The sequence below is a fragment of the Mastomys coucha genome, unplaced genomic scaffold (assembly GCF_008632895.1).
Source record: "Mastomys coucha isolate ucsf_1 unplaced genomic scaffold, UCSF_Mcou_1 pScaffold4, whole genome shotgun sequence".
In the NCBI taxonomy this organism is placed as follows: Eukaryota; Metazoa; Chordata; class Mammalia; order Rodentia; family Muridae; genus Mastomys; species Mastomys coucha.
In genome coordinates this window covers 53,062,352-53,075,174 of record NW_022196910.1, presented here as the reverse complement: position 1 = coordinate 53,075,174, position 12,823 = coordinate 53,062,352, and the positions used below count along the sequence as shown (strand labels likewise).

The 12,823-nt window shown below is 42.3% G+C and overlaps 1 pseudogene; it reads left to right on the top strand.

The window, feature by feature from the left end:
- The window catches only part of LOC116075942, a 36,309-nt pseudogene extending 23,798 nt beyond the window's left edge, over positions 1-12,511 (top strand).
- The last annotated feature ends 312 nt before the right edge of the window (positions 12,512-12,823 follow it).

The following is a 12,823-nucleotide window of genomic DNA, read 5'->3' as shown; positions in this document are numbered from 1 at the left end:
TCCCCCCCCCCCACCCCCACCCAGTGAGTGCTTCCAGTATGGGTTTTGCTTTAAAGCCTGGGGCTTCATGCCAGAGGCTAGCTGTCTCCATTCCCCAATAGCCCGCACTGCCTCTTGAACATTTCTTGGTTTAGATGCTGTTTTTATGATGCTTGCAGCTATTGGCATCCTCTTGGCCCACAAATATTGTCTGAACTGGAATAAGCCTCATGAACACCCCATAGTGGGTCCAGAAGAAGCGCAGCAAGCAAGGGCTGGGCTTCAGTCTTCCAGGAGCCTGTTTTCATCTACCCTTCATGAGTTTGGCCTATTTAAATAGGAACCCATGCTTTTAACGTGTGATTTTGAACTGAGGGTTAAGATTAAATCAGTAAGAAATTCAAACCAGCACTGCTTCTTAATTGTCATTCTGTGTTGAAGCAAGTTTTTAAATGTGAGGCAAAGTCAATTTAGGATTTCACTCACTGCAGAGAGTCAGAATTTTGGGAGACTCAGCTCCTCTCCCTCCCACTCGCTCTCCAAGCTGCTCCAAGCTAAAGTGAGCAGGAGTATGTTGTGATGTCTATTTTGATACAATGTTTAGATCTCTTCTAATTTCATTAAAGCTTCCCCCCTCTCCACCCCTTAAGTATACACTGCTAGCCCTGGGGTTCTGGCCACAGTCCAGTTTGAGCAATTAATTGCATTTCAATGCTTAGCCCTTCCTGCAATTTCAGAGGAGAAGGTGAGCTCTTTGTTTTCCTCTGCCAGTAACTGCAGGCGGATGAAGCAGCTGTTGATGCCTCCCCCAAGGAGACAGGGAGCTGAGCTAGGAGAATGCTTCTCTCTTTTTGAGGGAGCAGCTAACACCGTGATCTGGGACAAAAGGCTTCGCTGAGGACATGGAGCTTGTGGAGATGGTTTTTAAAACTACAACAGATTCCAAGTCATCCATCGCTTCCCTTTTGAACTCTGGCCTAAACCCGGAACAGAATGGACAAAGAGGTTGAGATGAGATGGCTTCCTTTGAAGCCCTGTGAAGGAGATGTGTTTTATTTTGTTTTTGTTTTTTTGAAATCCCCTCTGTTTGTCTTACCTCCTCCAAGATCTCACACCAAGCCAGACCTCATGCCGGCTGCCTGCCTAAATGCTGCCTTCACAGTTCACAAAGGACAAAGGCCAACAGGTGCGGATTCCTGTAATGGGTTAATCCGAAAGGATGAAGTGAGCTCTTCTGTCGAATTTCAAACAACCAAAGCCACTAATGTTCCTTTGGAAAGTGAGGAGGTGGGAATAAAGCACCCGCATTCACCAGTAGAGATCTCCTGTGACATGATCCATCCGACAAGACAGGAATTCCACTAATATGGACACGTCCTTCGTGTGGGTCTGAGACACATGGAGCATCTACGCTTCTAGGTGCACACTGTGTTTGCTTTTGGCCCAGACGAGGTGCCTGACAGAATGGTAATTGGATGCTGATGAAAAACATCAGTCATCATTTCATTGTGACTTGAGTTACATTTACTTAATGTGAAGCTTTAAGTTGTGAAATGAACCATCCAAGTTGTGTTTCTCATAGTCCATCTACGCTGCAGGGTCGAGTCATCCCTGTATCAATGGAGTTTATTGAAAATCGCAGGATTACTCTCCCAAGTTTGAAGTGTTTGTCACATTAGACAAAATAAGAAAGCAGCCCCTTCCAAGTAGCAAACAGTCTTGAAGCTGTATTCCTGAAAGTCCAGGCTCCTGGTGCAGCCCGGTGGCTAACGTTTACAAGGCCAAAGCTCCAGATATGTTTACATTTTCCAAAGCAGGTCATCCACAGGGTTCTGAGATCAACGACTTCGGCACTCATTTCTCAAAGGCAAATGTCAGTCTTGCAAACGTCCCTACAGGCAGACAGCTGGCTGTTCTTGTTCCTGACAGGCGGCCTCCAGGTAAGAGAACAGTGTCTTCTATCTAGGGCTAGAGCTGATTCAGTGGATGAGGCAATTGCTTCATGCATAAACAGCTCCTGCTGAGGAAGCAGAGATCCCTGGGGCTTGCTGGCCAGCCAGCCTAGCCATGAGGTAAGTTCTCCTTTCAGTGAGAGACTATTGTCTCAGAAAATAAGGTAAAGAGCAATTGAGGAAGACGCTCAATGTCATCTCCTGGCCTCCACACCCCAGAACACACACACACACATGCAGGCACACACACATGCACAGGCACATGCATGTGCACAGAAGCATGCATGTGGACATGCCTGTGTACAAACTTTGTACACAAAACCCCCTGAGAATTTAAGCTTTTTTTTTCCCTAAATCTTTATGGTTTTAAAAATATTTTAAAATCTGTATGGGCACGGGTACTGTCTTAGTTACCACTTCTGTGAAATACCATGAACAAAGCAACTTGGAGAGGAAAAGGTTTATTTGACTTACACTTCCACATCACTGTTCATCATTGAATGAAGTCAGGACAGGATCTCGAGCAGGGCAGGAACTTGGAGGCAGGAGCTGATGCAGAGGCCATGGAGATTTGCTGCTTACTGGCTTGCGCCCATGGCTTGCTCAGCCTGCTGTAAGAATTGAGCAAACAAGGACATCTCATACAAATACTGGGAAGTTAGGAGTGTCCATTAAGCTTAAAGTCAGAGAGCTTCAAAAGAATTTACTGATCAAACATCCATCCCCAGGAGATGCCCTAATTGCAGAGAGTAAGGCTCGGTTCCAGGAAATGTCCCCAAGTAGGGGGTGGATCTCCCCCTACCTATGTGCCACAGGTATCTCCTCCTCACCGAGGTACAAAGGGCAATGGAAACAGAACAATGAGCTCCACCAATGAGAGATAACCAACTCATGCTGTAAACCTATGTTCTGAAAGGGTATAAAGAGTGTGTGCTTTTGTTCCTTGGGGTCGCCTTTGCCCGGATTGCGGGATGACTCCAGTATACTGGATCATTATTAAGCCTCTTGCTTATTGCATCGATCTTCATCTCTGTGTCTTTGTGAGTGGGATGACATCTCCCGATCTTACACTGGACGTAAGACTCGGCTCTCTGAATCTTACACTGGGCCCAGCCCAGGATGGCATCACCAACACTGGGCTGGGCCCTCCCCATCAGTCACTAAGAAAATGTCCTACAGCTGAGCTGCAGGAAGACATTTTCTCAACCGAGGCTCCTTCCTCTCTGATGACTCTAGCTTATGTCAAGTTGTCCTAACAGTAATCAGCAGAGGTGCTTTGCCTGTGTATATGTATATGTATATGTATATGTATATGTATACGCACTGAATTGTGTCTCTTGCCTATAGGAACCAGAAGATGGTGTCAGGTACCCTGGAACTGTAGTAGGAAATGTCTTCCTGCGGCTCAGCTGTAGGACATTTTCTTAGTGACTAATGGGGAGGGCCCAGCCCAGTGTTGGTGATGCCATCCTGGGTTGGGCCCAGTGTAAGATTCAGAGAGCCGAGTCTTACATCCAGTGTAAGATCGGGAGATGTCATCCCACTCACAAAGACACAGAGATGAAGATCGATGCAATAAGCAAGAGGCTTAATAATGATCCAGTTGTGAGCTGCCACATGGGTGGGTGTTGGGATTCAAACCTAGGTCTGCTGGAAAAGCTGCCTAACCTTTGAGACATCTCTTCTGCCCTCTGAAAATGTAAACTTTTTGATATGGAAGGTCAAAGGCTGCTGGGTACATGTGTGTGACACAGTCTCCCATGTTAGCCAAACATAGAGCAAGAACATTTTAGACACTATTTAACAAGGAACCTGAGGTAGGAATTAATTTATTAAAAAAATGCCCAACTCATAGAAAGACAGTCAGGGCATCCCTAAACCCTTATCTCCAAAGAGGAACATGTTTAGTAGAACACCACTGGTAAAAGCTCTCATTCCATGATAAGTTAGACGCTCCACCATGACGGCTGCTGAATGGTTTTTGATTATTTCTGCACTAAAGCCTAAATCTTAATACTTTGAAAAAGCAAAAAGTCAAAAGCATAGGTGACATTGGAAGAACATGGCTCCTGTCCTTGTGTCCCCTGCAGGACTGCATGATACACGATGCCTCATAATACATATGGCATCTTTCAATTTTCAATTGGTTCCTTCAGCATAGGCAGTTATAGGCAGAATGGATTTGTTTAGCAAAAACAGCTCACAAAAGATTCGTCTTTTATTTAGGCCTTGTGTAGCCAGAAACATTTTTGCACAGCTAAGCTGAGACTTTATTTACATACTTATATAATTTTCTTTCTTCTGGGGTTTCAGAGAGCTTCGTCATGTTCGTTGCTTGGTTGATTAAGACTCCCAGCTTCTCTAAGCACCACATGACAGTATCACAGATGAGTCAGAAGAGACAGAATTTTGATTTTTCTTTATACACATTTTCTTGAAATGTGCTTGAAATTGTTTAATAAAGACAGTTGCCTTATAAATGGATTTGTTTTTTAATGGAGATTTTATTTTGCAATTAATCTTAGATTGTTAAGAGCGTTGTATGGAGTTCCCTACACTTTTTCCCTAGTTTCTCTTAGTGGTAAGCACTGGTGAGCCATGATGTGCTTGCCCATACTGAGAAGTCAGCAAGGACAGCCTACTCTTTACTAATCTATAGACCGTTTGTTCTCCGTCCTTCCCCAGGATATCCTGTTTGTGTCCCAGGATTCATCTTAGAATTTTCCACTGTAATTACTCCTCATGTCTTCATAGTGTTCTTGGGCTTGGGGATAGATAAGTTGGGGGAGCCCTAGCTGTGCACAGATAAAGAGTTAAGTTCATATCCCCAACACCCACCTAAGAAGCTGGGCTTGGTGATCAAGTCTGTTATTCTACACTGGGGAAGTAGAGATAGATGGATCCCTGGAATTCACTGGCAAGCTTCACTAGCTCAGACAGCAAAAGAGACTCTGCCTCAAAAAGATGTTGAAGAAGACATCCAGCATCTACCTCTGGCCTCCACTCATGTGTGCATACATGTGTATCAAAGTACCAACAAGAACATATATAATCTACAACCAGAGTGGGGAAGAGAAGAAAGGAGAGGAGAGGAGAGGAGAGGAAAGGAGAGGAGAGGAGAAGGGAAGGAAGGCATGGTTGGGGAGAATGGAGAAAGAGAATATAACACTCCTCATTGGCATTAGCCTCATGTATTTTTCATGGTTGGACTAAGATATGGAATTTGGGGGTAAGGTCCTCAGACATGACAAGTGTCTGTCACCTTAAGAGAGACCAAGAGTAGCTGGAAGCATCACTGGTTAGATCACAATGTGCATGGTGTCACAAAGTCACTGTGTTTCTCCTTGTCCCACTGTGTTCCTGAAGAGTTCCTAAATCCTAAATCCAGCTGACACTAAGCTGGGAGGAAACTCAGCATGCTGTATAAAGTATCGGCTTATATTATTAGGAAATCTCTCATAAAGGGATTTGTTCCTCCATTTATTTATTTACTCCACCATCATTTCTGTCAGCAGAGACCCATTCATATTCATTTTATACTTTGGGTGTTAGCCTAATAACACTTTATTTATTGTATTGCTCAAATTGTTCTGGATTTGAGAATTGGGGAGCTTTTTCAAGTTGACTCCAGCATGAAATCTTATTTTTAAGTCATTTATTCTCTCAAAAATATATACACCTCAGTGTACTGTTATATAATGATGTGGTTTGCCAAGATTTTGAAGGCTTTGACAAAGCCAAAAGGACTCTGCCAAGAAACTATCAGCCCAGATTTATTGAGGCACTATTTGTTAGGCATTTAAGATATGAGCCCATTTTGATTCTTTGGAGCTATACTAGGCAGTACCATTAAATCCCTTTAAGAGATGACATAACTAAATTTCAGGGAATCCAGCATAATATCTATGAACAGTGCATCCTTTGTAGATGATGCCCAGCATCCTTTGTAGATGATGCCCAGCATCCTTTGTAGATGATGCCCAGCATCCTTGTAGGTGATAACCAGCATCTCTAGTTGAAGTAGGGTCTTACCAAAGATGTAAGAATATAGTAAGATAAATACAGGGGAAACTCACCTTGCATCAAGGAAACTGTGGTCCTCCAGTTGACAGGAATTCCACATAGTTATTTGTTGCAAAGTTTAGTACATTTCTGGTAAAATTTAAAGAGAATTTTTGTCCTATGGTTCTATGCTTGCATGCTTCATGCATGCATGCTTGCACACGTATGCACACACACACAAAATACTACACATACTCACATACATACATACAAACACACATTTTTTCAGTTTTGAAGAATGCACTGTGATTTCCCAACATCCCTTTCTTTCTTCAGAATGATCTTTGATTGTGCAAGGCACAGAATAGTGATGTTTAACTCCTAGGAATGGTTTTCTTAGATGAATTAAGTTAATTAAACTTCTATTTCTGTTTAACAATTACACACACACACATACACACATTACAACTGAAGCTATTTTTTTCTTACCAAACAACAGTTTTAGCTGAGTTACAAAGGGAATGTCAAACTGAATACAAGAGTTGATAGGAGCTCTGGGTATAGTTTGGTGATAGAACACATGCTTAGCATGTACAAGGTCAAAGGTCAAGTTTCTATTACCCAAAGAGACACAGAAACAATCAATAGGCAAAATATCATACACAGGAGAGGACAGCTAAATCAATGTGTGCTTTGTTCAGGAATATGTAAATAAAAGCATGGTATGTATTAAAGTAGGAGAGGTTTTCACTGGATATAAGTAAAGAATCTGTTATAGGATAGAGAGATTGAGACAAACAAATAAACAAACAAAAAAAACCATAGTGATGATCAACTGCCATCCAAACCATTTTATCACTGACCAAGTCTAGTAAAGTAGATAAATATGACCACTTATTGTATGTAAAAACCTTTCTCAGAAATGTGGAAGCAGGATGTTTCTAAGAGAACAAGACTTTTGAAGAATTACAGACTCAAGAAAACGGACACATGCCATCCAGGCCTGCATTCCAGTCTTTGTGTGATTGGTGTGCTCCACACTTATATTCAGTAACTGTGTGGGGAGAGAGTGCAGTAAGAACACACAGGCCACACATCAATGCCAAGGCATGTTAGGACATGTTACATGATATCATTACTGGCCACCATTCATGGTCTGAGAACTTGTCCCGGATGTATGCTAGCATTTCTGTATGACAGAGAAGTTATACCAATGATCCAACTTTCCATTTTCCTGCTGTGGAGAAAATATCGTCAGACTTGAGGCTGTGGCAAATGTCGTTATCGACAAAGAGTGGAGCAGTTACAGTTGATATCCACTACATATGAATATATGTAAAGGACAACCGGCCTTCTCCAAAATGCCTATGGATCAATGAGGGATTCTTGTCTTACATGTCAAGAATACTGAGAATTGCTGGATGGTGGTGGCACATGCCTTTAATCTCAGTACTTGGGAGGGAGAGGCAGGTGATTTCTGAGTTCGAGGCCAGCCTGGTCTACAGAGTGAGTTCCAGGACAGCCAGAGCTACACAGAGAAACCCTGTCTCAAACAAACAAACAAACAAACAAACAAACAAACAGAATACGAGAATTGGAAAAACTGACTTCGGAAATCCCTTTGAACTCCCTGACTTTAGAATTTAAACTCTTTTTTTTTTTCATTTTTATGCTGTTTTCAAAATGTACAAAAAACGTGATTGAAGTTTGAAAGAAAAATCAGCAGAAGATTTAGATTTTCTGCCTTACAGAATAAATAAAGAAGATAGACTTATAGTAATAAAATGGACTACGTGCAAAACAATGATTTTAAACGTATTTATCCACACCTTTAATCCTAATCCTCAAAAGGCAGAGGCACACCGAGATCTGACTTTTAGGCCAGCTTGGCCTGCACAGCAAGTGACACATAGTGAGTGGGGCCTTATCCAATGAGATAAAAGCAAGGAGCATGTGCCGGGAAGTAGTATATGTAACGAAGTGGTTTGCAACCTTTTTTTTTTTTTTCTGAGACAGGGTTTCTCTGTTTAGCTCTGGCCTTCCTGGAACTCACTCTGTAGACCAGGCTGGCCTCGAACTCAGAAATATGCCTGCCTCTGCCTCCGAAGTGCTGGGATTAAAGGCATGTGCCACCACTGCCCAGCTGGTTTGCAACCTTCAAAAAGCTGTGACTCTTTAATACAGTCCCTCTTGTTGTAGTAATTCCCCAACCATAAAATTATTTTTATTGTTGCTTCATAACTGTAACTTTGCTACTGTTTTGAATCGTGATGTAAATATCTTATATACAAAGTAGGGTAACTGATAAGTGACCCCTGTGAAAGGGTTGTTCCACCCACGAAGGAGTTGCAGCCCACAGGCTGCGAACTGCTGCTCTAGATCACGCTCTTCCAGAAAGGAGAACTCTGCAGAATTCCGTTGTGTTGACGTCATTTCCCTGCAAACAGAATTGAGTGCTCTGTGTCATAATTGGGTCTTAAGCCGAACCAATCAATAGCTTGGCTGTTTACCGATTGCTGGGCTCGAACATTTCTTCAGGAGCGAAAGAGCGCAGCTCTGCTGTAATCTCCTGGAGCTTGTCCAGAGCAGGGCTAGCTGGCCTCCTCGCAGGCCTGCTTGCTCTTCTTGCTTTGTTTCCTATTTACGTTTTCCAAGCCAAGAGCTTATTCAATTAAGTTATGTTACACCACGGAATCATTGGCAGTTAGGTCTTGGATGCTGTGTTGCTTTAACAACCAGTATCTGAGGCCAGGCCAGCACACCAGGCCAGCACAGGCACGCTTCTCATTAGCTCGTGCCTTTTACAGGGAAATGCTCCGTGTGCTGAGCTAACCAAACTTTCCTCACCGAGGCTTGTAGCAAAACCAGCCTGAAAGAGGCCTCCAGGGGACCCCTGTTTCAGATTTGATTAAAGTTCATCAACTACGTATTATGCAGATACGTAAAAATAGATTAAGAACCGTAAAAGAATGAGTCATGTTTATTACCTTGAAGAGTAATTGCATTAAAAAAAAAAAAAAACAGGAACATTGCTAAATCTTCATGAAGATGAAGAGAATCACTTCACTTGTAACTGAGGGTAGGGTAAAGGGGGGATATTGCTGCATCTATTTATGCAAGACTTTGTTAAATTTATATTTTAATGTCTGTCAAAATCGAGTGTAGGAAAATGATCACGCTACAGAATGTTTGTGGGCATAGCAGCCAAGAGCTAAGTGATACACTGGCTTAAAAGCCTGAGGCATTATGGAGAACAGGGTTGAAAGTAGCAGAAGGAACACAAACTGAAGGCCCTTTCCTTGCTTAGTAGGGACGTGGGAGAGGAGCGGGGCCCTGCCATTTTTATGAGGTAGAGCCCCATTCCTCATCACCTCAGGGCTTGGCTGTGTGGGGAGATAGTCTTTACTGAGATAAGTGAGTGACAGGGAGGTCATGAGGATGGGCCCTAGGTAACAGGACTGGGCCTAACCCAGGCAAAGGAGGGAATTTGCATATGCATGCATGCATGTGTGCTTTCTCTGTCTCTGTCTCTCTGTCTTTGTCTGTCTGTCTGTCTCTGTCTGTCTCTATGTCTCTCTATCTCTGTCCCTCTCTCTGTCTCTGTGTCTGTCTCTCTCTCTCTCTCTCTCTCTCTCTCTCTCTCGTCTCTGTCTCTCTGTCTGTGTCTCTGTCTCTTTTTGTCTCTGTCTTTGTCTCTCTCTGCCTCTCTCTCTCTCTCTCTCTCTTTCTCTCTTTCTCTCTCTCTCTCTCTCTCTCTCTCTCTCTCTCTCTCTCTCTCTCTCTCTCTCTCTCTCTCTCTCTCTCTCTCTGTCTCTCTGGAGAACAATGTAGGAAGACAAAAGGAAAGATGGTCCAGCTACAGAAAAAGAGAATGGGGTGGAGACTGTATCAATGTTGTCTTATCTCTCAAAATTTGCCAACCTGCCAAATAGCCTGATCTCAGGATAGCCATTCCACAGGGCGGCAGAATACACTTCTGTTGTTTGACCCCTGCTGCCTCTGCTATTCTGTTAGCTTTAGTAAACTAAGTAGAATGCCTGAGAATTGGCGTCTGTTTGCCAACTACTTGCTCCTACCTTTTGAGACTAGGCTATGCCTTCTGGAAAGGAATGGAAGTCTTAATAGAACTTAGGAGAAAACTCTAGCTATCTGGGCAGCCGTTCTATAGCTTAGCATAAATGGGATACATTGTTGCCTAGTGAAACATTATTTCCTAGTCATTTAAATAGAGGGAAGTGTTCTTACCTACACTTAAACCAGCATTACAAACTGTAAAATGCAATGCATTATGTTTTGTATTGGAATAACAGTTTAACTACAATAATTTTAAGATAGATTCTGCTGTGGCTTACCTGTGACTAAAATAGGCAAAATGGAATTTAATTGTTACCTTGTGGGTCCTGCATGCATTCAGGAGATGGGCTTATAAAATCTATGGTAATAAAATGGAAACATGCATAATGTATCAATTATGAAATCTATTTGTTCCTCACTTCAGCCCAGTCATTAGTCATATGATTTCTTTCTGATTTATGTTCTTTTGTAATTAATTTTAAAGCATACAGAATTTCAGTATCTTCACATTGTAAATTAAATAAAATGTGATTATTTTCTCAATGTATACCAGTGTATATAATTTGAATAGATTATCACAAGGAGCATTAAATGAACTAGGGTGTAAAAAATCATTTTTATAAGTTTTTCTAAAATATGGAGTGACCATTGTATTTTTTATGGAGTATCTGATGTGTGTGTGTGTGTGTGTGTGTGTGTGTGTGTGTATACAGACAATTTGAAACTAGTTAACTTAAAAAATTTTGAGAAAAAGAATAAATAAAAGAGGGTTACCATTCTCCCTGGCCTAATTCCCCCCGTAAGTATTGAAAGGCTTGCTTTTAAACTAACTGAAATGGAGTAATTCAAAGTCTAGGCTTGGGGACCTGCAGTGATGCTGGGCAAATCTACTCACCTTTTTCCAGATTCTAAATATACAGTGATAATAAATGAAATGTATGTGTGTCTTTTTTAAGCTATTCATAGATTTATTGTTGATGGGGAAAATTATAGGAAAAATATGCTTACAAAAGTGTAATAATTTGTGTCATGAAAAATTATAAAATTGTCTGGTTTTATTCAATACAGGTTTAAACCCCCCCACTCTTTCTGGAGGTGTGGGAGGGAATGTTCTTTAACTAATCCATACCATGGGTGAATGAAGATAGTGGTTGTTAGCTTATGAACCATCTCTTGCCATCTTCTGAGGCGTAAGTTGAGGAGAAAGGTTGGATAAGTATAAGGCACATTTGTAGGAAAGAAAAACAGAACTTAAAGTTCCTTGCTGTAGGAACTTAAAACGGTTAGCATGTGGGATGGCAAGATGGCCCAGCTGGTAAGAGGGCTGTGGCCTATCCTGAAACTCCAGGTTTAATATTTAGATCACACATAGTGGGAGGAGATAGCCAACTATCGGTTGTCCTCTGATCCCTACACCATGACACACTGAGGAACACGGACACACAGGCACACACACATCAAAAAAAAATGTAATTTTCAAGTTCAGCATGCAAATAGCTTTGTTTTAATACGTGACATAGAAATAATATTAGACATTGACTTATGGGCACAGGGTTTGGAATCTAAGAGTCTCAAGCTGGAATGTGTTCTGTAGGTTACTGGGTGCTTGGTGTTGGAGAACCTATTGAAGATGGAGTCTCTACCATCAGTTACAACTCAGGCAACGCAGCAGCTGTTCACAGAGTTCACATCAGGACTGGCAAGTTGGGTTTTTGCGAGGAGCAGTGTAATGCCTGAGGTATTATAGACCCCAGGCAATGAAATCTACTGTCCTTCCCTCCATTTTCCAGAAATATATGGATATCATAATAATCCTTGCTTAAATCAGAAAAAAAAAAATTAAATTATCATTTTAACATGAGCCCTGTTTGAGAACACTGGGCCCTTTTGAAATGTTCCTTTTCTCTGAATGACTTTGATTGGTGCTGGCCATGGCTACTTTCAGAAAACAGTGATGTTAAACATCTCCAGCAGAGTTCTTCACGCCCTGCCACGGAGGCCTTGTTTTTCTCTTCCTTCTGCATGCTTCCGGGCATGTCTGTAGAGCTATCACCCAGGAGGGGAGTTGCCAGTGGCGGCCATGCACCCTACACTTGAAAGAAACTATTGCATTCATTCATGTGTCAGGGGCTGGGGTAGGGGCTGTGCGAGGGGAGGTCAGACAGCAGCTTCCAGCGTCTGGCTCTTCCCTTCTACCACTCGGATACTAGGGACTGAATTCAAGTCAGCCTTGATGGTAGGAGCCTTTACATAATGAGCCACCCAGACACTTCTGCTTTTCCAGGCTGTAGAACTAACTCTTCCACAGCAGACTGCTTTCTGGTGTAGCCAGACCAGCCAATGCTGCAGATTCAAAGCCATTCATTCTGGGTGTCTTGGATAGAGACAATCACTGCCATTGCAGTTGGCCCCTACCTTCTTGGTCAGGTAAGTTGTGATTTGGATAGAGACAGGCCTGTTGTCTTTTCTGCAAGCAAAGCCTTGGAAACAACCATAGTATTTAGAAGGCCTATGCCAAATTATTCTCCATTTAGTAGGGTTCAAAAATCTAATTAATACAGTTTCCTGGTAAAGAAAGGAAATTAAGTTAGATTAGGATCTATCTGTCTTAGCGTTTTACTGCTGTAAAGGGACACCTTGACCAAGGCAAGTCTTATAAAGAACAACATTTAGTTGGGGCTGGCTTGTAGGTTAGAGGTTCAGTCCATTACCATCAAGGTGGGAGTATGGCAGCTTCCAGGAAGACATGGTGCAGGAGGAGCTGAGAGTTCTACATCTTGTTCCAAAGGCAAACTGGAGAAGACTGGCTTCCAGGC